We start from the raw sequence: 24,124 nt of genomic DNA on the forward strand, positions 1-24,124 counted from the left end.
CCTATAGTACCTTAGATCCTCTACATTAGTAACTTTAGATCTTTATCAACATACACACATACACTCTCTCTATGTGGCTTAAAAAAATTCTAGCAACTTTATCTTACAATACTACAATACTATTTTTGGGCCTTTCTTATATATTAATAGATTTGAATCTTTATCAACACACACACACACACACACACACACACACACACATGTGTGTGTGTGTGTGTTGAGAGAGAGAGAGAGAGAGAGAGAGAGAGAGAGAGAGAGAGAGAGAGTGTGTGTGTGTGTGTGTGTGTGCTTCGATGAAGTTCCAAAGCTATTATTGTGATGGAAAGATCCAAAGGTAGTGTTGTAGTATTGTAAAAGAAAGTTGCTAGAATTTTCTAGGAAAGGTCCAAAGGTCCTCCCCCTAGCAACTTTCTTTTACAATACTACAACACTACCTTTGGGCCTTTCCTACACAATAATAGCTTTGGAACTTTATCAAAGTATACACACACACATACTATGTGTGTGTGTGTGTGTAAAAAATTCTAGCAGCTCTCTCTTATGATACTACAATATTACCTTTGGGTTTCTCCTATATTAATAGCTTTGAGCCTTTATCAAAATACATGCACACACACACACACACACACACACACACTCTCTCTCTCTCTCTCTCTCTCTCTCTCTCTCTCTCTCTCTCTCTCTCTAACTTATGATCAAATTTCTCTATTTGAAATTTTTTGGCCTAAATACAATTAGACCTAAAAGTCACATTTTGACTATTATTTCAATAGTTGAAAAATTATTACATATTTGATAAGATTTTATTTTTTCAAATATACAATGCAAAGGCAATAGCCATTATATTATATGCCAATTGTTAGTTTTCTATATTAGAGGAAAAAAATCCCAAAAGAGAGGGATAATTTTTTATTCATAAGGTCCAAACTTTTCAATATGGTTCATTCATAGAATCTCAATCTACTATGTCTCACCTTTAAAAAATATCATAAATACACAAATATAGTATGATATTCTTAGCTAGTAATTATTTTTTATCTCTTTTCTCTCATAATTTATTCTGAGTTAGTAATTAAAAGTGATTATAATAAGCAAACAATGCAAGAACCATAGTTTTTGTTTTAGTATGATCAAGGTAGGTGCAAGATAATTTGTGTGACTCATTCTTTGAGAAGGAGTTAGGTGAAGCCACATTTTCTAAAATGTTTTTCTTATATTAATATTCCATACTTTAGCCCTATAGTGACACTATTTGTAATAAAGATAAATTCCACAGCAAGCTTTTAAATTGAAAATACAAGAAATAGACATAAAATGCCAAGAAGCCATAGCCAAGGTGGCTTGGCAAGAAATGGTATTACCAATGTTGGTTGAGAATCAAATGATGAGAGGCTGCAGTAAGGTATGCACCCCAAGCTATGGTGGCCAAGAGTATTCACCCTCTTAGATGGTGGGAGGTTGAGACCTCAAACAAGTAACGTTTGTAAAATGGAAAAAAGATGCTACACATGTTACACCTCCACCTTTTATACTTACCCTAGACTAAAAAATTTATGCTTTATTACAAGCCATCCTGGGCCAAAAGAGCTTTGTCCTCAAAGCTAGAATTGGGACAATTGATGAAGAAAGAGTACAAGGATAGCTTTGTAAGTGATGAATCCATGCTGTAATGAAACTCCAAGCTGAAGAATATTTCATATATCAATGAAGTATATGAAATTTGAATATACTGCTAGAAAATGTCCAAAGAAGGCTACTACAAAAAAAAGGCCATAACTTGAAGAAGAAACATCCAATCATCATGTATGAGCTATAAAAATGTAAAGGACAATCCCTAGTATCCAGCCATGCCATAAAAATCTAGTTTTGATGACCATAGAGCAATTGTTTTTATGACTTCCAGCAACGAACGGTTCCTTAAAACCTTTTCTCTTTTGCCAATAACATTTTTAGGTTCATAAATGATAAGGCTATCTTCATCCATGGGAGGTAACTCTTCTAATACCTTTATGGATGGACCCACATATTTCTTAAGTTGGGAAACATGGAAGGTAGAATGAATCCTTATTGAAGAAGGCAAATCAAGCTTGTATGAAAGCTTACCAACTCGTTTGAGGATTTGATAAGGCCCATAGTAACAATGAGCCAACTTATTATGACCACCTTTGAGAGAAGAATACCTAGATTTAGGCATTTTGAGGAATACCCAATCTCCTTCTTCAAACTCCAAAGGTCTCCTCTTTTCATCAGCATAAGCTGTCATAACATCTTGTGCCTTTCTAATGTTTTCCTTGCATTGATGCAAAAGAGCTTCCATTTTCTCAACTTCAGCCTTGGCTTGTGGATTCAAGTCTTCATGAAAAAGGGCTGAAGGTATTTGCACTTTATATCCATAAAGTGCTTCAAATGGTGACATGCCAATGCTCATATGATGAGTGTTATTATAACAGAATTCAGCAAGATGTAACCAATGATCCCACAAAGCTTGAGTGTCATGGCAAAAATGATGAAGATAGACTTCCAACCATTTATTGACACGCTCCGTTTGGCCATCAGTTTGGGGATGATAAACTCCTCCAACAAATTCCCATGAACTTAGTATCACGATCGAATACTATCTTCAATGGCATACCATGAAGCTTAAAAACACATTTCATGAACTGTTTAGCCACTGGCTTTGTTGTAAATTGAGCCTTGGTAGGGATAAAATGAGCTGATTTAGTCAACTGGTCCACCACCACATAAATGCTATTCCACCCATGCTTTGTTGTAGGTAAGCCCACAATAAAATCCATTGTAATATCAGCCCACTTGCCTTGAGGAATAGGAAGTGGCTGAAGTAAACCACCGGGTAGAAGAGAGGAATCTTTATTTTGTTGACACGAAAGACATTGCATAACATAATCCTTAACATCCCTCCAAATGCCCTTCCAATAGAAATTCTTATGGATATTGTCAAATGTTTTGAATAACCCATGGTATCCCACTAAAGGTGAAGAGTGCATCTCATGCAAGATACGGTCTTTGAAAGTAGATTGTGGTGTCAAGGATACTCTACCATGATACCATAAAAGACTATTGTCGGAGGGGTTTTTGTGGAAAGGTCGAATCCACCGAGGATCAAAAGTAGAAGGAAGTAGAGATAGGAGATGGAAGAGAAAATAGAGAATACCCAAGTGGTAAACACTACAAAGACAAAGCACAATGAATTGAATCAATAAGTATTGAAAGAACCTGGAATCTTTGCAATACTCAGAAGCAATCTCCAGGCATTAGATCTCCTGGAGCTTCTTTGTAGAACAAAACGTGCATAAAAATTATAGCTCCTTCTCTATTGCTCGGAACCCAAATCTGATGGATTCCTTGGCTCCGAAAGGGGGGTAAAACTCTAGGACACCTAGTCACAGATCTCCCAGATCACTCCTTTCAATTCAATCTGTAGTTTTTCAGCCTGTTTACAGCGATCGCAATACACGCAGTTTCGTCAATCTATCCCTCTTGTGAAAATCCCCTAATTGGCTGAAAAAGCAACTAGCTTTTTGCATGCCATCCTAATCTAGAAGCTTTTTTTCTAACTTTTTTGGATTTTTATAATAAATAATATAAAAAATAGGCTAAAATTATCCAAAAATCTAGTATTTTTGGATAATCCATGCAACTCACACTAGTACTAATGGCTCAGATCACATTGACTCTCTAGATCAATAAAGAAGTCGGATGATGATGCATTCCATACTTTTTCACACTGTGTCCTCATAACATCACGACATCCATCCCCTCTGAACCTGCACATCCTCTGGTATGTGCCAAAATCCTAGTTGTCACCGGATTCTGAGTCCTCATCCTCTACAACCATATACTTTACTTCTTCATCTTCCATATCTTCCTGGCTAGCCCCTGTATCAAGACCACTATTTTCTTCCAATTCTGACAACTCATAGGTAGTAGATTCTTGCCTTTTTAATAATTTGATTCTTTTCCCTGCTACCGAAAGTTTGATGGCTGTCCCATCTAGCTCATTTAATGCATAAGTAGCATTATCAAACACTTGTCTTACCACATAGGGTCCAAACCATCTTTTGGAAACTTTATGCATGGCACTATGCTGGTTATCTAAACTGCTATCATAAACTAATACCCAATCCCCATTTTGTATGGTTCTTGGTCTTAGTCTATGTCTTTTGTCAAACCGTTTCTTGTTCTGTATCCTTGCTGCCCTTAACTTTGCAATTGCTGCCTCTATATATCTTCTAACTTTCTTTCCAACTATCTAATGCGTTAGGCCAACAACTCCTCTCGATTTAACTCCTCCTCCCAAGGTAACACACTCCATGTGACTTGTCAAGAATCACGTGGCGGGGGGACTTGCTCAAGATGTTGTGCCGAACACACACAAAATGCACAAGGAGAAGCTCACTCAAGAGATAAGAAGAGAGATGGATGCCAAAACGTTTTCTTGCTGGTTTTTTCTTCTTCTTCCACACCCTTTGCAACGTACACAAAGTATAGATAAGATACAACATAAAGGAAAGTGGCCTAGTAAGTCAAACAATGCATAACCAACTACACTAGTCGACTGGTGCTATAACTATGCCAGTTGTACATAGGTGTAACAACCTGAATATAATAAGTAATAAGTCAGTGGCCATGTGAGAGTCATAATGACCACCGACATGCTAAGTGTAGATGTGTGGACCCATCTAACCAGGCAGTCCATCATTAATGTCCGCATGTGTTGAGCTTGTCATCTCAACATGATTGTCATCTCTTCTATCGGCATGATAGGTTTTTGACTATACATCAATTCTGCATGCATATATCCTATAACAGCACTATGAGTTGTTCTATCGGCCCACAAAGCATAAGGGAGAAATCGTGGCCACTCTTTTACCTTCTCTCCACATGCTTTTGCCAATGCCTTCACAATAAGTGGGTGACCTCTTTCACTTTTTCCATTTCCTTTATGGTTATAGGCTGAAGTTAAAGCAAGGTTTATCCCCAACCGTGCAAAGAAATCATGAGCTTCATCTGCATCCAACTCATCCATATCTTCTCTGTAATTTTTCCCATATAGCCATACCGACAAAAGATCTCTTCTAAGAGAAAAATACACACAACATTTGTTGTCTTAATACGTAAAGCTTTCCCTTCCACTTGATTAGTCAAGTCTTCATGAGTAAGCAAAAGATACCTCATTTGCCAAAGACGTGTAGGCATTGTGACCAAATCCACCACCCACTTAAAATGAAGAGACAATGGATATGTGGGTTGCAATCCATCATGATGTCTCACAGATGAATACATTTGATATGTCGTACATGTTTCCACAAAGTGTGTAACATCCTTATACATACCCTGCCACCAATATCTTTCTTTGATCTTTGTAAAAGTACCCCAAACACCTCTATGACCAGCCCACAAGCTTTCATGAAATTCTTGCATTACTTTTACTGGTTAAGCTCTGTCACCCAAAACTCGCAATGTCATACCCTGTTTCTTTTTAGCATGTTTCCATATGTATCCATCTTTTTAAAAAAACCCATACGCTTTCCTCTTCATTTTCTTAAACTCCTCATCTGACCATTCATCTCTCTTTGTTAATGTATTGAGGTATTGACCGATTCTCAGCCACTCTCCTGTATATTTATCTTCCAGAAACACTTCTACACAAGATACAAAACATCTAAAGTGTCTTCTCTTTGTTATCCAAGCTTCTGTTAATGCTGTAGCAACACCTTGCATTGCTAATTTCATTCTTGCAACATCATTTTTAGCCATAAGAAAGTCATCTTCTTCCTCCTCATCCATCATCCCATCTTCATTCTCATAACGTACTCGAGATATAACATGTATGTCACTGGGTTATCTCTTCCTACAATATGCTGAAATTCAGGGCTCAAAGATTTGATGTATACAATCCACCGGAGCATAGCAAAGTCCGGAGGAGCACAACTAGTAATCATACCTAATACCGGCAAACAATTCGTCTCAATGACTACATGAGCACCCATAAAATACTCCTTATCACATTTAAGGACTGCCACAATTCCCCATAATTCTCTTTTAACTTGTGGATATCTTCTCTGTCATTCATTCAATACTTTAGCACCAGAGAGAATTGCATGTCTTTGTCCTTCCTCATTATCTTGCCCAATTGCCCATCCAATCTCGATTGGGCTTGTATCAATAGTAATAATGATAGGCTTTCCATGTGAATAGTCAACCTTTCTCAATGTAGGAGCAGATTTTAAGAGTTACTTCAATTTCTTCATTGCTTTCTGATGCTTCCTTTCCCAATTAAATTTCTAACCTTTCCTTAGAAGCTGAGAAAGAGCATTAGCTACATGTGCAAAGTGAGGAATCCATATCAAATAGAACACACATGCACCCAAGAATCTACACACCTCTGATACATTCGTGCATACATCTTGCATTCTATCAATCCCATTTATTTTTGCTAGTGATGGGCTTTGCCCATAAGGCCCACACATATGCCCAACAATCAAAACCTCTTCAACTCCAAAGACAGACTTTTGTCCAAAAAGAGTTAAATGTACCTCTTTTAGATGTGTCAAAATCCTCTCACAATCCACAATATGGTCTGCAACAAACTGTCTCCATCCATGAGCATCCATCTCTTCATTTTTTTCATCCACTGCACATCCTTTGATTGGAACATCATCCAAGAAGGGCATAGTCAATTGTGGTATAAAATCCCTGAGTACCCTATTCATAGGATTTGTCATGTGTGCCACTGAGTTTGTTGCACCCTATGTGGTGCACAGATCGGATGCCATGAGTGCGCGTAGTGAGCGTCAGAGGTCCCCAAGAACAAAAGAACTCTACTTTTTGCACACAAATCAATGTAGAAAGTTTGCACGACATGAACAAGAGACCAATTGGATGCAATCTCCCCCCATGCCTTGTGTGAGTGCTCCACAAAGCATGTATTTCATATATTAATCATCTTCAAGCTCAAATAATAGCCCAAATTACAAAATAGCATGCTATAGCTTTTGAGTTTGCTTTTGTGCCAAATAGAGAATTAAAGCTAATGGGCGCCCAAGAAGTCAGGCGTACCCAAATACAATGTCCAATACAAATATCCAAATCCTGCGCCCATGCGCATACAAAAATAATAAATAAATATCAAGTGCCTTGATAAATAAGCACGACAAAATATAGGTGCCATGCCTAAGGTATGCGCCTATCAAAATATTGACGACAACTCGAATACACGCTATCCTCCAATGCTTTCCATTACCACCGTTGCTATCTCTACACATCAACTGAAGCATTCACAATTGTTAGTAAAATAATACAATTAAACCGACAAAAGTGAATACGTAGCAGTCTTCAGCTACATAAATAAATTGGTTAGAAATCAATCCTAACCTTAATTTATCACGAGTGCGTACTCTAAACTCATAAACGTTTATTAATTTAAATATGTATTTTGCGGAATCACCCGCTATGGAATCACCCATGTACACACTAAATTAACAAAATGCTCGAAAAGGATAGGCGTCCCCATCGACTTCTCGCACAAAGAATCCACTTTGTGTATGAGCCCCGATAATAAAAGTTTACGAAATCCATCATAAAGCCTTATGGAATCCACCGTGTAATATGCCTCCTGGCATCATCCCACCGAGTTAGATACATCAGTGTCCATATGTGGCCAATAAAAATCTTCACTCAATGTACGCAAAGTAGATATAATACCTCTATGACCTTGATATGGAGGACAATGAATCTCATATAAAACAAAAGATCTAAATGGAACTGTTACACAATGTCTTTTCATAAAACATGAATCCATTATTATAAGACAGTGAATCAATAGGAATCCAATTATTTGCAACTAATTTATTCCAATAAGCTTGAAAAGTAAGATCCTAATGATAAGTATCTTTCATAGAAATAAGAGAATCAAATGATATCACAGAAATATTATGAATTGTCGATCTTCTACTCAAAGCATCGTCTACAACATTCTCTTTTCCTGGTTGATATTGTATAAGGGGATGAAAACTTTGAATGAAAGTTGCCCATTTAATATGTCAGTCAGATATTTGGGATTGACTAAGGAGATGTCTAATAATTTGTTGGTCAGTTTTGATCATAAATTCAGAACCCATTAAGTAATGTTTCCATTGACGTAAGGCTTGTACTACAGCTAGTAATTCCTTATCATGCGTCGAATATTTAAGTTCAGATGGTTTGAGTTTACAGCTAGAGTAGGCTACGGGATAATTATCTTGCATAAGGACGGCTCCTATTCCAGATCCACTAGCATTAGTAACTACTAAAAAGAATTGTCTATTAACATCAAATAGTTGTAATACAGGAGCATGGGTTAAAGCATGTTTCAATAAATCAAAAGATTTTTGTTGATTATCAGACCAGTTATAAACAATACCCTTCTTTAAAAGTTTAGTCAAAGGTAATGCAAGTAATGAAAAAAATCGCACAGACTTTATGTAAAAACTAGCAAGACCTAGAAAGGAACGTAACTCATGCACATTTTTGGGTATGGGCCAATTTAAAATTGCTTCTATTTTTTTAAGGTCAACCTTAGTACCTTCTGATGAAACAATGTGTCCTAGATATTCAATTTATGTTTGAAAGAATTCACTCTTTTCTGGATTAGTATACAATTGATTGTCTTTTAACAACTTGAAAACTAAAGACAGATGTTCATAATGCTCATTCTCATTTTCACTGAATACCAATATATCATCAAAGAATACTATTATACAATGCTGATATTTCAAAAATATGCGATTCATCATGCGACTAAATGTAGCTGGTGCATTAGTTAGACCGAAAGGCATCACTAGAAATTCATAGTGTCCAAATTGTGTTCTAAATGCAATTTTGAATATATCAGATTTATCCAATCTTACTTGATGATAACTAGATTTAAGATCTATCTTACTGAATATGGCAGATCCTTGTAGTTTATCCATAAGATCATCTACCCTAGGAATCGGATATCTATTCTTAACTGTAATTTTATTTAGGACAGGATAATCAATGCACATGCGATAAGTATTATTATTCTTCTTTACTAATAAAACAAGTGCACCAAATGGAGAACTACTAGGTCTAATTAATCCTCTGTTTAGCAATTCTTCTATTTGATTTTGAATTTCTTTCTGTTCAATTTGGTTATGCCTATATGGTGCTTTACATGGTGGTTGTGTACTAGGAATTAAATCTATTTTGTGATCTTCAGGTCGTGACGGTGGTAATCTAGGTGGTAAATCATCAGCAAAACAATCTTTAAATTGAGCAAGAAATTGTGTATGCTTGGGATGCATATGTTTTTCTTTAGCTTGAAGTTCATTCACCCATATTAAATAAGATTTGCTACTTTTATGTAATGCACGTTTAGCTTGAGTATGAGTAAGCAGTGAAAATTTATTAGAAGCATGCATACCATGCAATGTAATTGGTTTTCCTTGAAAATAAATTTTAATTGAATGCGTAGAATAATCTATGTCAGGATTATACTGATGACGCCAAGGCATACCTAGGATAATGTCACTAGACTGCAAAGGTACAACTAGGAAATTCCTTCGTTCAGTATATTCACCAATTTTAATTTCTAAATCATGCACTTCTTATGTTCCATTATATATTGTGCCTAGGAATGTTGCTTTAATGCGATAATGTGTAGAAAAAATTTGTAAATTCAATTCTTTCACTAACTTTGCAGAAATAAAATCATGTGTGCTACCATCATCATGTAAAATAGTCTTTTCTTTACCATGCACAAAACATTTCATTGTCAACAAAGAATGGGGAGTTGGCATACCTGGTAAAGCATCCGAAGTAGTACCAATGTTGTCATCATCTTCCGTAAAGTCAGTTATTTCCTCACGTTCTTCATCTTCCATTGCTCCAAGATAGTTGATATGGACAGGTGGCTTTTTCGATTGACAAATGGCTACATTGTTGGTAATGGCAGGAAGTCTAGGAATATTGGGATCTGGCTGTGAGGATGGCTTAGGGTTTGGATTGGTATTTGATGGCAAAGCAGGTGGTCGTGTCCAAGACTTACGGAATGAAGATGGAAGAAAATGACTTTGATTGAATCTTCGAAAATTTGAATTGAATTGCTTGGAACCATAGTTACCATTAGTTTGAAATTGTTGTGGACGCTTGTCTCTTCCACGAATCTTGTCTCCAGTGTCATGAGCCAAGGAAATTGCATCTTCAAGGTTGTTGGCTTGAACATATTGACTTCAGCATAGTAATGTTGAAGTAGGCCCGACATAAACTTGCGTTTGTGAGTCACTTCAGGTACATCTTCGAGCATGCGTAATTGCAGTAGGGCATTCCAAAAACGTTCAGTGTATTGAGAAATAGGTTCGCGATCTCTTTGCTGTAGAAGATCCCATTGCTTTATGGCTTTTTCATGGAATTGAGGAATAAGGAAATTCTGTAAAAACTTCTTTTGGAAACTCTCCCAAGTAGTGGGACAATCAATGCTCTTGCAAACCGTAGTCCACCATAGAGATGCTCGATCGACTAAATGATTAGTGACACATTTAATTTTGTCTTTCTCAGTATATGTTTCTTCATGGAAGTAATCATTAAATTGACTGATAAATGCAAGTACAGTCTTTCCATCTTGTGATCCATTGAAAGTACAAAATTTGAAGTTTCTTTTACTTATCTTTGTTTCTTTGCGGATGGATTGGGCTTCGAGTGTCACATCAATGGTACGTCGTATAAGATCTTCGGGTTGCGGTCCATCTTTGTCAGTGGTAGATCGTTGCAAATTGGCCAATTGAACTTGCAAAGCTTGTCAAGCTCTTCGTTCTTCATCAAGCTGCATCATAATCAAATCCAATTTTTGTTCCATCGTTGGTTCGGGTAAATCACCTTCAGCCATAAAATCATCCATATGTTGTTCAGTCATCCTGTAAAATCCAAAAGACCTCACACTCTCGAAATCTGATTAGCGGGATGAGCGTAGCTCAAAGATGGGTATACAAGGCTTATAAATTTTTGTTTGGCTTTTGTAGTCTTTGTCTTTTGCGATTGCGGTATTCGGTGTCTTCGTAGAAACTGTGTATGACCTTCTGTGTTTGCTAAAAACTGGTTCAGCAAGTCTACAACTAGGAACATGGTCTACTAGAGAGCAATAAACGAACTCTGTGCTTTTGCATATGAACATCCTTTATGGGAGTGGTTGAAGTAAGTTTGCAAATAGGAACAGGGTGTACCAGAGAGCAATAAACGAACTCTGTGCTTTTGCGTATGAACACCTTTTATGGGAGTGGTTGAAGTAAGTATTTTATGACTTCTGTGGACTTAGGTGACTTGCAGAAGTAAGAGAACTTGGAGAACTTAGATGATTGAGAAGCTTTAAACTAGATTTTGCCTATGTGATCGTCATGTAAATGAGGACGTTTACTGCCATTTTGACGTCGCCTAACACATACTCTTGCCGCCGATTGTTGAATTTGATAAGTAAGCTTTTTAAAGCTTAATACTAATCTTACTAAGCTTTGACTTTAAGGTTTAAAGCTTTTGTTTAGATATGGAGCTTACTGTTTGTCTGTTTCAAAACGACTTGAAGAAGAAGATGCCTACGTGGTCCTCGGCCTCCTTAGGCCAGTCCTTCGCGATCAGAGGATGCATATAGGGGTTCTTGACCGCCAGGAACACACCAGTATCGATCATTTGCGATGAAACTGACTGTAGAGCTAGTTCATTCCAGGAGCTCCACCTTCACACAAAATGGTAAGCGATTGAAAGCTCTCAATCTCAGCTTCGCTCTGATACCACTGGTACACAGATCGGATGCCGTAAGGGCGCGTAGTGAGCGTCAAAAGGTCCCCAAGAACAAAAGAACTCTACTTTTTGCACACAAATCAATGTAGAAAGCTTGCACGACATGAACAAGAGACCAATTGGGTGCAATCTTCCCCCATGCCTTATGTGAGCGCTCCACAAAGCATGTATTTCATATATTAATCATCTTCAAGCTCAAATAATAGCCCAAATTACAAAATAGCATGCTTTAGCTTTTGAGTTTGCTTTTGTGCCAAATAGAGAATTAAAGCTAATGGGTGCCCAAGAAGTCAGGCGTACCCAAATACAATGTCCAATACAAATATCCAAATCATGCGCCCATGCGCATACAAAAATAATAAATAAATATCAAGTGCCTTGATAAATAAGCGCGACAAAATATAGGTGCCATGCCTAAGGTATGCGCCCATCAAAATATTGACGACAACTTGAATACACGCTATCCTCCAATGCTTTCCACTACCATCGTTGCTATCTCTACACATTAACTAAAGCATTTACAATCGTTAGTAAAATAATATAATTAAACCGACAAAAGTGAATACCTAGCAGTCTTCAGCTACATAAATAAATTGGTTAGAAATCAATCCTAACCTTAATTTATCACGAGTGCACACTCTAAAGTCATAAATGTTTATTAATTTAAATATGTATTTTGGAGAATCACCCGCTATGGAATTACCCATGTACACACTAAATTAACAAAACACCCAAAAAGGATAGGCGTCCCCATCGAATTCTCGCACAAAGAATCCACTTTGTGTATGAGCCCTGGTAATAAAAGTTTACGGAATCCACCGTAAAGCCTCACGGAATCCATGGTGTAATATGCCTCTTGGCATCACTATGGGAGAATACACATCCGTACTAACCCCAAAGGAGTTTTCATGGTTGTGATATCCTTGCTTTCAATTGCAATTTGAAATTGATCATAACCCAAGTAAAGATCACCCAAAGAATAGATTAATCTGCCTGCAAAAGCCTCTGCAAATTCATCAACCACAGGACTTGCACCCACATTTCTTATGGTCACTTTATTGACCGGTTGCATGTCTTGAATAAATATCAAAGCCCCATTCTTTTTTAGCACAGTAAACCAACAATTTTAGTACGGGGTTGAAGAAATCTCCAAGATCTTCATGCGAATCTTTTCATTTAGCAAATCCATCAGCTTTGGCAAGTAAGCTTTAGGCATTGGAATAGGTCTCAAGTTCCATGGTACATGTGGCACATTAAATATGACCATAGGAGAGACAACATTTGAATCCACACAACCTTTTTTACTTGGCTAAAATGCAAATGCCTTCCCATGTTTAGCCAACATCAGCATAAAACAGTCTCTCTCAGCACACAAAAGAAACCCTTCTGCACCAACTTTCAATTCCTGTAATGTTTCAGATGTAAACTAAAGACCTATATCTTTAGGATCCCGTAAGCTTGGTTGCCTTGACACTTTTTCATACATACCCCACTCTTTGGTGGAAGTGGCAAAGCAATTGGTTTCACCTTTTTGTCAATTGTCTTATACTTTGTCTCCACAAGCGCTTTAGCCCATTGTAATCCTTCCTGCTGAGCAAACAATGCTATAACATCATACATATCCAAAGAACATACTGACGACACTCTGTTTTTAGCCTCATTTTCTACATGTATAGTTGCTGAAATTTCAGCCATAGTGTCAGTAATATTCAGCCCATAAAGGATGCTTGAAATGCCATCATTTTCAGCTAACAACTCCAATTCTCTCAGTTCCTTAGTAGCCCATTTCATAGATGTGTGTTCAGCCCTACACATAGCTTCCATAGGCTTAAACCAACATGAGCTGTTTGTTGTAAACTGAGAATTACCAATAGTAAATACATGTTTCATTTCATCAAGAGGCGGGTACACCCACTGAATAGCACTACTGTAGCCCCACATTATAGCAATGCTTAATGAAAATCCAGGTCTTTGAATTCCCTTGCATTTGGAACCAAAGGGAGCGTATCCTGATTTCTAGGATGATTAACACAAACAGTAAGAAATTGGATTGCTTTTCTCCCATCCTTGCTTCTGACTCTTGCATAAGCAGAACCATTATCAAGTACCTTTGTTTCCATACGCACACCTATAATATAGGGATGTCCCAAAATCACTGCATATGAGGAATTATCTTGCACAAAGAAGTGTTGCTCTTCCTGTGCATCACCAATTGTCACCTTTACATTAGGACATGCAGCATAAAGCTCCCCTAAATAATTATTTGTAGCTCTCATTCGCTAACCATGATTAGTGTCTACACGCCATGCACCATTTTCATGCAATCCCTGCTCAATGACATTTATCTCAGACCCATGGTCAAGTAAAGCAACACAAGGAGTTTCACATTCCCCTATTTTCACTACCGTTTCAATAGTAGCTCTAGCCCAATGATTTCTTGTGTAGTGACTTTGAGGAATAAATCCTAGAGTCTCTTCTCCATATTGTTGCATTTGCCTTACTCCACCATGCATATTGCTACAAGACAATGCATTTTCAGCCACTTTCTTCTCTTTTCCACATGCTGTCCATTGATTAGTAGCATCCTGCATAGACAATCCTGTACTTACTTCATGCTCATATTCTGCCCGAATACCCAACAAACTAGTTTCCTCTTCAAATCGCAGCAATGCACTAGTAGTATCACCAAGAAACTGACGCTTCCTTTTAATTATGTCAATGATCTCATCATGAAATTCTCACTTGGCAATGCCAAGCACCTCTCCCAAGGTAAATTCCACCCGATTGTTTAAGATCCGTTCTTCAAGAACCTTCTTAAGATCTGTGGTTGTCTCAATGTCAGATTGCAACTTATATCCTGGCTGCTCTCCCTTCTTTTTGCCCTCTTGTTTGTTATCCTGTTTTTGCTCTTGACTGACCTCTTCCATAACATGATCGGGAGGTGGCGGATTTGCAGCTTTAGAATGATCCACACTTCTTCTTGTCATTCTTTTAGATGTCCCTATAATATCTTCATCTCTTTTTCACTTTTCTTCCACAAGTACATCCGTGTTTTTTACCTTTGCTAAATATGCATACACTGAATATGCATCTACCGGTGATTCCCAACCAGTTATGCCACGAATGTCTTGCCCTGCATGAGACATTTCACTATCAGTGACCTTTCTCTTTTCAGTTGCATATAAAGCATGTGTCCATATTTCAGTCTTTGGACCAACCTCACTTATTCTATCCAATTGTAGACCAAAAGTAGAAGCATGTACCACCACATAAGCATTTTGGACAGCCAAGTCTTCCAACAACTTCTGCATACCTTCCTTTCCAAAATTCAAAGCAAGAGGCAATCTCATTTCTTGTGCATGGATCTTGCCATATTTCCAAAAGATAAGCTGTCGTGCCAAGGCCTCCTGATAGGCAGCACAATCCTTTCTCTCATGCTACAAACTGTCACACCACATACATCTTTTTCCAAGCTTGGGGGCTGTTGCCTATCTCCTTTCCTCTTGTCCTTTTTCGTCAAATTTTGCAACCTTCAATTGAAGATCCCGCATGCCTATGACCAATTCATCTAAGACATCTTCCCTAACAGAGGGAACAATAGCAGGTACAGCCATAGGGTTAGCCATAGAAGTAGGTGGCTTACTGGATACATCAACAGTCTTGCCCGTAATAGTGGGCAACCTAGAGACATGCAATCTTTCTCTTCTTCTATGCTTCTTCACAAGTGCAATAACAACTTCCTTGACATGTCTCCACCCTATTTTCAAACCTATCTCTATAGTCTGATCCTCCAGCAAATCATCAAGCTTCTCTTGAAGCTCAGGATCAGCTGCATGTAGAAACAATTCAATTTTCTGACTTGCAAGAGCTTGCTGTTCTGCAATATCCAACTGCTCAAATTGACTTTCAAATTCTCTTAACAATTCCGTAGTCACAAGACCCTTATTGGGTTGTAAACCCCACACTTGAAAAGTCTTTCGTGTAATCAAACTGGTGTCCTCAATGTAAAATTCTTCCCTGAGTGTCTTCTTGAAGGCTGCCCAGTCAGCATTCTGAAAGTATAATTTAGTAATCCGTGCTTTCAGTTCATGAACAGTAACATGCACAAAACACGGCTCCATGTAGATTGAGCCACCCCAAAGAATTCTATCTTCTGAGCATAGGTATATACATATACAGATACATTCCTGCCCATTGAATAACTTCACATCACACTCAACTGCTTGTAAAGCATTCATCACAACACTTTCTGTTTGAGCTGAAGCTTGCATCACCTATTGTTGTTGTTGTACCTGCATAAGCATATTCATGTTTTGCACCAACTGTTGCAAAACATCAATGGAGAATGTATTCAAAGATTCTCCCATCTTGTCTTTCCTTCTTCTCATGACCTTTCACATCAAGTTCACCAATGTCGGAGGGGTTTTTGTCGAACGGTCGAATCCACCGGGGATCAAAAGTAGAAGGAAGTAGAGATAGGAGATGGAAGAGAACATAGAGAATACCCAAGTGGTAAACACTACAAAGACAAAGCACAAATAATTGAATCAATAAGTATTGAAAGAACTTGGAATCTTTGCACTACTCAGAAGCAATATCCAGGCATTAGATCTCTTGGAGCTTCTTTGTAGAACAAAACGTGCATCAAAATTACAGCTTCTTCTCTACTGCTCGGAACCCAAATCTGATGGCTCCGTTGGCTTTGAAAGGGGGGTAAAACTACAGATGCCTAGTCACGGATCTCCCAGATCACTCCTTATTCTTCTTTTAGTTCAATTTGCAATTTTTAGCCTGTTTACAGCAATCGCAACACGTGCGATTTCATCAATCTGTCCCTCTTGTGAAAATCTCCTAATTGGCTGAAAAAGCAACTAGTTTTTTGCATGCCATCCTAATCTAGAAGCTTTTTTCTAACTTTTTAAATTTTTTACAATAAATAATATAAAAAATAGGCTAAAATTACCCAAAAATCTAGTATTTTTGGATAATCCATTCAACTCACACTAGTACTAATGGCTCAGATCACATTGACTCTCTAGATCAATAAAGAAGTCGGATGATGATGCATTCCATACTTTTTTACACTGTGTCCTCATAACATCACGACACCATTGTGCCATTTGAAATTTGGATACTCTTCTCCTTTGCCTTGCTGAAATTCCTTCATCATCTTTGATGCTTGCTCATCAAGCAAATACTCCTCTTGAATATCATGGATCCAATCCTTATGCACGGTTGAAATGGTAGAAATGGAACATGCCCACATTCTTGATAAGGTGGAGCCCTAAGAGGAACACCAAGGAAAAGGGAATTCTCTTGCAAGAAAATCTATCTTGTAACATCAACAAGCTTGTTTATCATGTTTCATATGATCACAATGAAGAAAAGAACACCAGGCACAACAAATCTTCATACAACATCATGTAGACCTCCCACGGATTTAATAGAATCAACCATATTCTTCAATATCTTCATAAAATCCATCAATAGAACAAAGAAAGCAAAGGAATACACCATCTTTGAACGGAAATACATCACATAGTATTCATCTTCAATATCTTCATAGTCTTCTCTCTCAATCTCTCACATACAATCACTCTGTTTTTGTAGAATTGGCTATCTCTGACTCTCTCTCTCTCTCTCCATCAATAATACATCATATCCTCACTACAATCTCTCAAAAATCACTCTCAATAATCCCTCTTAGGTCATGGATACCCCTCCCAAGAGGTATGTCTGATATGAAGAGTCACCAGAGCCACTACAGTGTCCTTTCATAGCTCACTACTGTCACTTTACTCTAGTCTTCACTCGAGTCTTCAACAGCTACTTCTTTCACTTCTTTCAGCTCTTTTGCACTTGTATTCACCTCTTTCCAAGGCTAGAAAACTTTCCCAAGCTACACATACATTCCATAGAATACTTACAGAAGCATACAGAACAGTCACAGAACAGAACATAACAGAACAGAACAGAAGCTCTACAGAAGGTTATAGAAGGTCATCAAAACCACATAACTCACTTTCAAACCATTCCAAACTCTCACAAACCATTCAATAAGCTATCACAAGATCTCAATCTTCATCAATCAATACTCCATCCCTCCTTACAGAAGACAATCAGAACAAAACAGACCAAAATAGAGCAGAATAGAAGGTATACAGAACCAATCAGAACCTATCATAACATTACAGAACCACCAATAAACATCATGAACTTCCAAAACTCAATCAATATCATCCAAAACACTCTCAAACCACTTCCAAACCAATCAATCATCTCATAAAATCAACCATTCAGCTCTCAAAAACAACAAAAATCAGCCAAAAAAACAAGTCATTTCAACACTCAACATATCCCCACACTTAATAAGGAAGCGTCCTCGCGACCTAGGAAAAAGGGAATACAAGTTCATTGAAAAGCTCAACTTTGATCTTCAATATATCTTCAAAAGAATCCATCCACCAGGACCCCAACTTATAACCTGTATCTGATATAAAAATACAAAGAAAGGAAAACCCTTTAGACATTAACACCGCTTAGCAAACAAGAAAATCACAACAAAGTTGTAAAGGATATAAGAGTTTGCTTCTTCTTCATCAGCATCAACTTCAATTCTGCATCCACGACCCCATCACCACAATTCTCCAAAATGTAGCTTGTACACGAAATCCAATCCAATAGGAAACCACCACGTTCGTATTACATAAATGAACTCACAACACAAACACTAATACACAACACAACCATCTGAATGACTCCTCCAAAAAGAGAGGTTTTCATTAAAAAGCATCCACCATACATTGGAAAGGTATCAATGAAGATGATCCCTCTTGAAAGATTGATGTTGTCGGAAACGATCCATAGACAAGGATTCATCTACAAAGTTTTTGGGAGGATTTTGAAAAAACTGGAGATAGCACATCCTTTCCAACAGGACCAAGTATTTGCTAGGCAAACAAAGGGCATGAAAATACAATAAGTCCAGGTGTTTGGAATCAATACTCACATTGACATTCATGCACAACTTTGGAATAGGCTTGGAATCATTATGAGAGTGCCTATGCATATACGCCAGGTACCAAGCAAAGTGAGCAGTTAATCTCACTGAAGGATCTGCAGACTGTGAATACTGCTGAGCAAAATGAACATAGTTCTGATAAGCTTGACTGGAAGCTGTCCATTCTCCTAGAATTACTGGCCAATTGATCTGAGGTCCTGTAAAGCAATCATCCGAACTCCATCCCCTTCTTCGGGAAATCTGATTATCAAACCCGTCACAGTCACTAACCAACTGAGGTGGTTGAGATATGGAAGTGTTAGGAGAGAGTAATGGAATAAGGAAGAGTGGATGAAGTGAGGGATAGGAAAAATCATAAAAGGAAGAAAAGGTTAAAGAAGGAGTGGCAGAAATTTGAAGAGAATCACTAAGGAAGGGTGTTAACTGATAAATAGGAAATGTGGAGGGTACATTAATGGAGGGAGAAGGACAGGGTGGAGAAGGGGAAAATACCCTATCCTCAATAAAGGAACAGTATGTAAAAATGGAAATTTGAGGGAAAGATGAAGGTTGGAAAAGAAGGGGTAAAATAGTTGTGGAATTAGATTGACAAAGCGAAAGATATATAGCATAGCGGTGAGCCATTTGTTGGTAATAGAGGAGGGTAGGAACAGAAGGTCCCAGGAGAGATCGTCTATAATAGGCATCAAAGAAGGTAGCATCAAATGGATTATGTTTTGAAATATAGGCTAAGAGATCCAACCTCAGTTGATTAGTACTCTGGGCAAAGGTAGGAGCTGTGTTTTGTCTTTGATTGAGGACCACCGAATCAATCATGGGATGCCACGAATTATCATGACAATTAGCCACTTTGGAGGAATAACCCTGGAACATGTCAGCTATGCGCAACTCCAAATGGTTGACATACAAAACAGCCTGTAAGACCACATCCCCCACATACCATGCCATATCCACCTTATCTGGAATTAACAAGTCTCCGCGTAGATACATGTATGACATCAACATGGTATCTGGCGTGACAGAATCTTCAAACACCATTCTTACTACCTCTATCAACAACTCAGCAGACCAAGCCCCACTCCATCCATCCTCTGGAAGAGATAAATCCATCGTGGAAAGCTTCATGTAGAAGACCAACTTCTGTAAGTGGTAGTGGACAAAGATCTGGTGAGACATATTCCTGAAACTGCTCAAAGGTAGACCATAACAAGTCCATTCTAGACTGCAATCTTTCCACTTTATCTTGAAATAGAGGGCACAAAGTAGCCTGTCTCTGAAGAGCATCCAAGTCTTGCTGTGAAAGAGAAGGAATCAATGGAACATGAGGGCTTGGAGGAACAGAGCGGGACTTTGCCAGTTGATCTTGCAATTGCTGGATTTGAGAGGCTTGGGATACCACTGTGTCATTAGCAGTCTGTAAAGCTGAAAGTTTGTCATCTAAGATAGCTTGGAACTCCTGCGCTTCTCTAGACATCCTCTCCTTCTCCTCTGAAAGGCTAGTAACCTGGGATTGAGCCTCGAGTAACTGGATCTTCAAAGAAGAAATCTCACCGCTTTGGGTGGCAACCAGTTGGGTTTGTTGTTCCATTTGCTTAAATAAATCTGCTAGGGTATCCTTAACAGAAGCTAACTCAGATGTTGCCTTATGCAACTGGTCCTTAGACTGCATGAGTTCTTCATAAAAAGACGCGTACAGCTATTGAACACAGGCTGTCATTGACAACTCAATGGAGCTCTGAATATCTTTACAAAGAAAAGGAATTGCATCTCCTGAGACTAGACTGTTTAGGGAGGGAACTGATATGTCCAATGATCCTTCTCGATGTGCTCTGAACAGGTTATTGCAAGTGAGATACCCAGGGAGTTCACTGCCAGAGGTAGCATGAATGGGCAGTGAAGGAATAAGTGAAGGAGCTTTATCCGCTACCCTCTTCAAGCGTTTGCGTTGGATGACCAGGGGAGGCGGAGAATCATCATCCTCGATGTCAATGGATTCGGACTCATCTGAAGGTGGAGGAGGAGGTACCGGATCTGATGGAGGAGGTGGAGGCACAGTCTGCGGTAAACCTGAATACGTCAAGAAGGCAGACAAATATGATCCATATGTGACATTGGTAACATTATCCCTGGTGACTTTAACGAAATGCTGATCCATTTTAGTGAGGAGGTAAGTGCTCCAATCAATAACAACTCCTTTCAACACCATCCTGGAAGCTGTGAAAAGCTCTTTGGATAAGTACTGGGATGGCGTTTTGGCAGGCATAAACCTGTCCTGGAGAAATTGACATATCGTCTTCCATACAGGATTAGTGATCATAGAAAAGGAAACTCCTGAAGAGTTGATCACCTTCTTAACATCCAACATTTCCCTTGTCTGCTTTTGCAACAGCTTCAGAATCTCTTCATTAGAGAAAAGCTGACGAGTGATAACAAAAGGTTCACCTTTGGAGGGAAGAGACAGAGCCTTCCCTAAGCTGCGAGGTGTCAAAGTCATAGAAAGTTCCTGGACTAGTCCTGTCTTCTTGCTGTAAGAGCCCAGAAACTCATCACATAACGACGGATCCTCTGGAAGCAAGGGAAAAGAAGTAGCCACAAAAGCAGCGAGTCCCGCCTTCGTGAGAGGCTCAAAAGTAAGTAGGGAAGAGTAATCCCTACTAACTAATGGGACGTACTGGATAGGGGGAGGAGCGTGAGAAGGCACCATTCAGATGGTTACACACACACCACAAACACTGACAATCAAGGAGAATGCCTGCAAAGCAACAGACAAAAAACCAAGGATAAGAGAACAACCAAACAAGAAAACGTGACTCGACCAACTAACCCCAAGCAATCCACAGTCTAGAAAAAATTCGACATAACCTCGAGACATATGCGACCGAAAGCTTCATGCGATACATCAGACAAACACCCCGAACCCCGTCTCAGGCAAGAAAAGAAAAAATTGCATACCGTACCCGTAACCGAAACAAAGACAGTAAACCAAAACAATACCATATCCGACACATATCAAGACTACATCGTGGATAAACCAGGACTAGACCAAGAAAACAACTCGAATGACTGCGCATACCCATCCCACGAAACGGTTCATTAAAAAGGGGAATTAAGTGCAGTAAGGGGGAATCAATTTAATGAAGGATTGATTTTAATAAATTATTAAGAATGGGTGAATTTTTATGAGGTGATAAACCTTAGCAAGAAAACGGTGGTTCCTTCTTATAAATTAAAATACCAATTATTAGGTGAAAACGGTGCATTAATTCGAATCCCGGACTTCGATATCCAGACTGGGTCTCTAAATGCAAGTTTATTGATTACAAATTAAGGTGATGTGGAGCACTTTTTTGCCAGCGCGTGCTCATGTGACGGCTGGTTCATTTTAAATAAAAATTAAAGTGCCTCTGTAGCGCACGTAGCGCGTGCTAAGTGAGCGGCTGGTGTATTTTAATTAAAAAGTATGTGTGTGTATAGCGCGAATGCGCGTGCCATGGTGGTAGTTAGGTTTGATTTATGTTAAATATTGGTGTGTTTGTTTGTGTGTTTTTTGTCTGGTTGTTTTTTTTTGTTTAAATATTAACCGTGGGTTTTGGGGGAGCATGTGTTTGTTTTGTATTTTAAAAAAAACGAATAAAAGGAAAATACCTAGCAGTGGGTGTATGAAAATGCAAAGAATGCGCTCTCCTCAATCCAAAAATATCTGGATTTTTTCTAGACAGTTAGTTGGTGTGTGGAGGAAAAATGTGTTGGTTATATTGTTTTTTTAAAAATAAAATTTGCGAGGAAGTTAGATGTGAAAGAAAATATTATAACAGCTAAGAAAAATATGCCAAAGATAAATAAAAATGGTAAGGGAAGTGTTAGGAATTTTTCAAAAATTAATGTGGAAATTTTTTAGCATTCGTAATGAATTTTGATCATATTTTGGGTATTTTGAAAGATTTTGGAATGTGAAAAAAATGGGCAAAAATATTTTTCTGAAATTTACAAGTTGAGAAAAATAGGGCCGTGGGTTGCAAAAATAAAAGGAAAGTTTTCTAGATTTTTCGGGATTTTTTCAGAATTGAAATGAGTTTTTAAGGATTTGTTGGGTATTTTGCAATGTTTGTGTTTGTTTTTTTGTGTTTTGTTTTTTTGTTTTTTGTTTTTTGTTTTTTTTTGTGTTTTGTTTTTTTTTTGTTTTTTTGGAAATTAATTAATTGGTTGTAAATATGGGTGCCATGTGTAAAAATAGTGTAAAGTGAAAAAGGAATGGAAAAAAAAAAAAAGGTCAAGGGGGGTTGAGAGGAAATTTGTAGAATTGGTTTAGAATTGTTTGGGGTATTTTGGACTAATTTAAAATGAGTTTTGGTTTGTTGTCTATTTGGTTTTTTGTTTTTTTTTTGTTTTTTTTTTTGTTCTCGTTTTGTTTTGTAAGTAATTTTGAATAAATTTGAAAAATATGGAATTTTTTTGGAATTGTGTAATAGGAAATTTCAAGCTATAAAAAAATAAATAAATATATATATATTGGGGGAAAAAAAAAGGTGGCAGTAATTTTTAATAATATTGCAAAATGTGTGTTAAATTCGTGTATGATGATTTGTTGTAAATTTTAAGTGTGTTTAATGGAGGTGTGGATTTTTTAAAAAAAAAATGATATTCGAGATGCCAAAAGGAATACCCGGACACTCGTGACAGCTGCGCATGCATGAACCAGCACGCACCACCACACGGTCAAATCCAAACGCGCATCCCGCGCGTGAACAACTGCTAAAAGATGCACCCGCACGAACAATGCACGTGCAACGCCGCGGACGCGAACAACCGTGATCGAACATGATAAAAAGAAACACCGCGGCATGGATGGGAGGTGGTGTAGATCCGGTGGGTTGGGGTGTTGATTTGTTGGAGTGGACACGTAGGACTGCGGCGGGAAGGGGGTAAACCGTAGGTAGGTTAGGGAGGGCGTGCTTAGGAAGGGATGGTGGGAATGGGGATTTGGGTAGGGGTGTGTGAATAAATGGGGGGGATAGAAGGGTGTGAATGGGGGTTTGGAGGTGGGAAGGTGTGTGTGTGGGAATGGGGGTGTGACTGGGGAGGGTATGTGTGTGGTGGGAAGGGGGGTTAGTGGGTGGATAGAGCACGTGTAGGGGGGGGGGGGGGGGGGGTAGGGGACCACATGGCAGGGAAGTCAACGGATGGGCGGCGGATCGCGTGCAGGGCAAGTACAGGGTGGCAGTCAGCACGCGACGTGGAGAGGGGAAAAGCCATAGCGGGGCGGCGGACTGGCGACGCTTGGCGGCGGGGCAG

Source organism: Lygodium microphyllum, chromosome 4 (assembly GCF_053477565.2).
Source record: "Lygodium microphyllum isolate KBCC chromosome 4, Lygodium_microphyllum_v1.1.10, whole genome shotgun sequence".
NCBI classification, from domain to species: domain Eukaryota; kingdom Viridiplantae; phylum Streptophyta; class Polypodiopsida; order Schizaeales; family Lygodiaceae; genus Lygodium; species Lygodium microphyllum.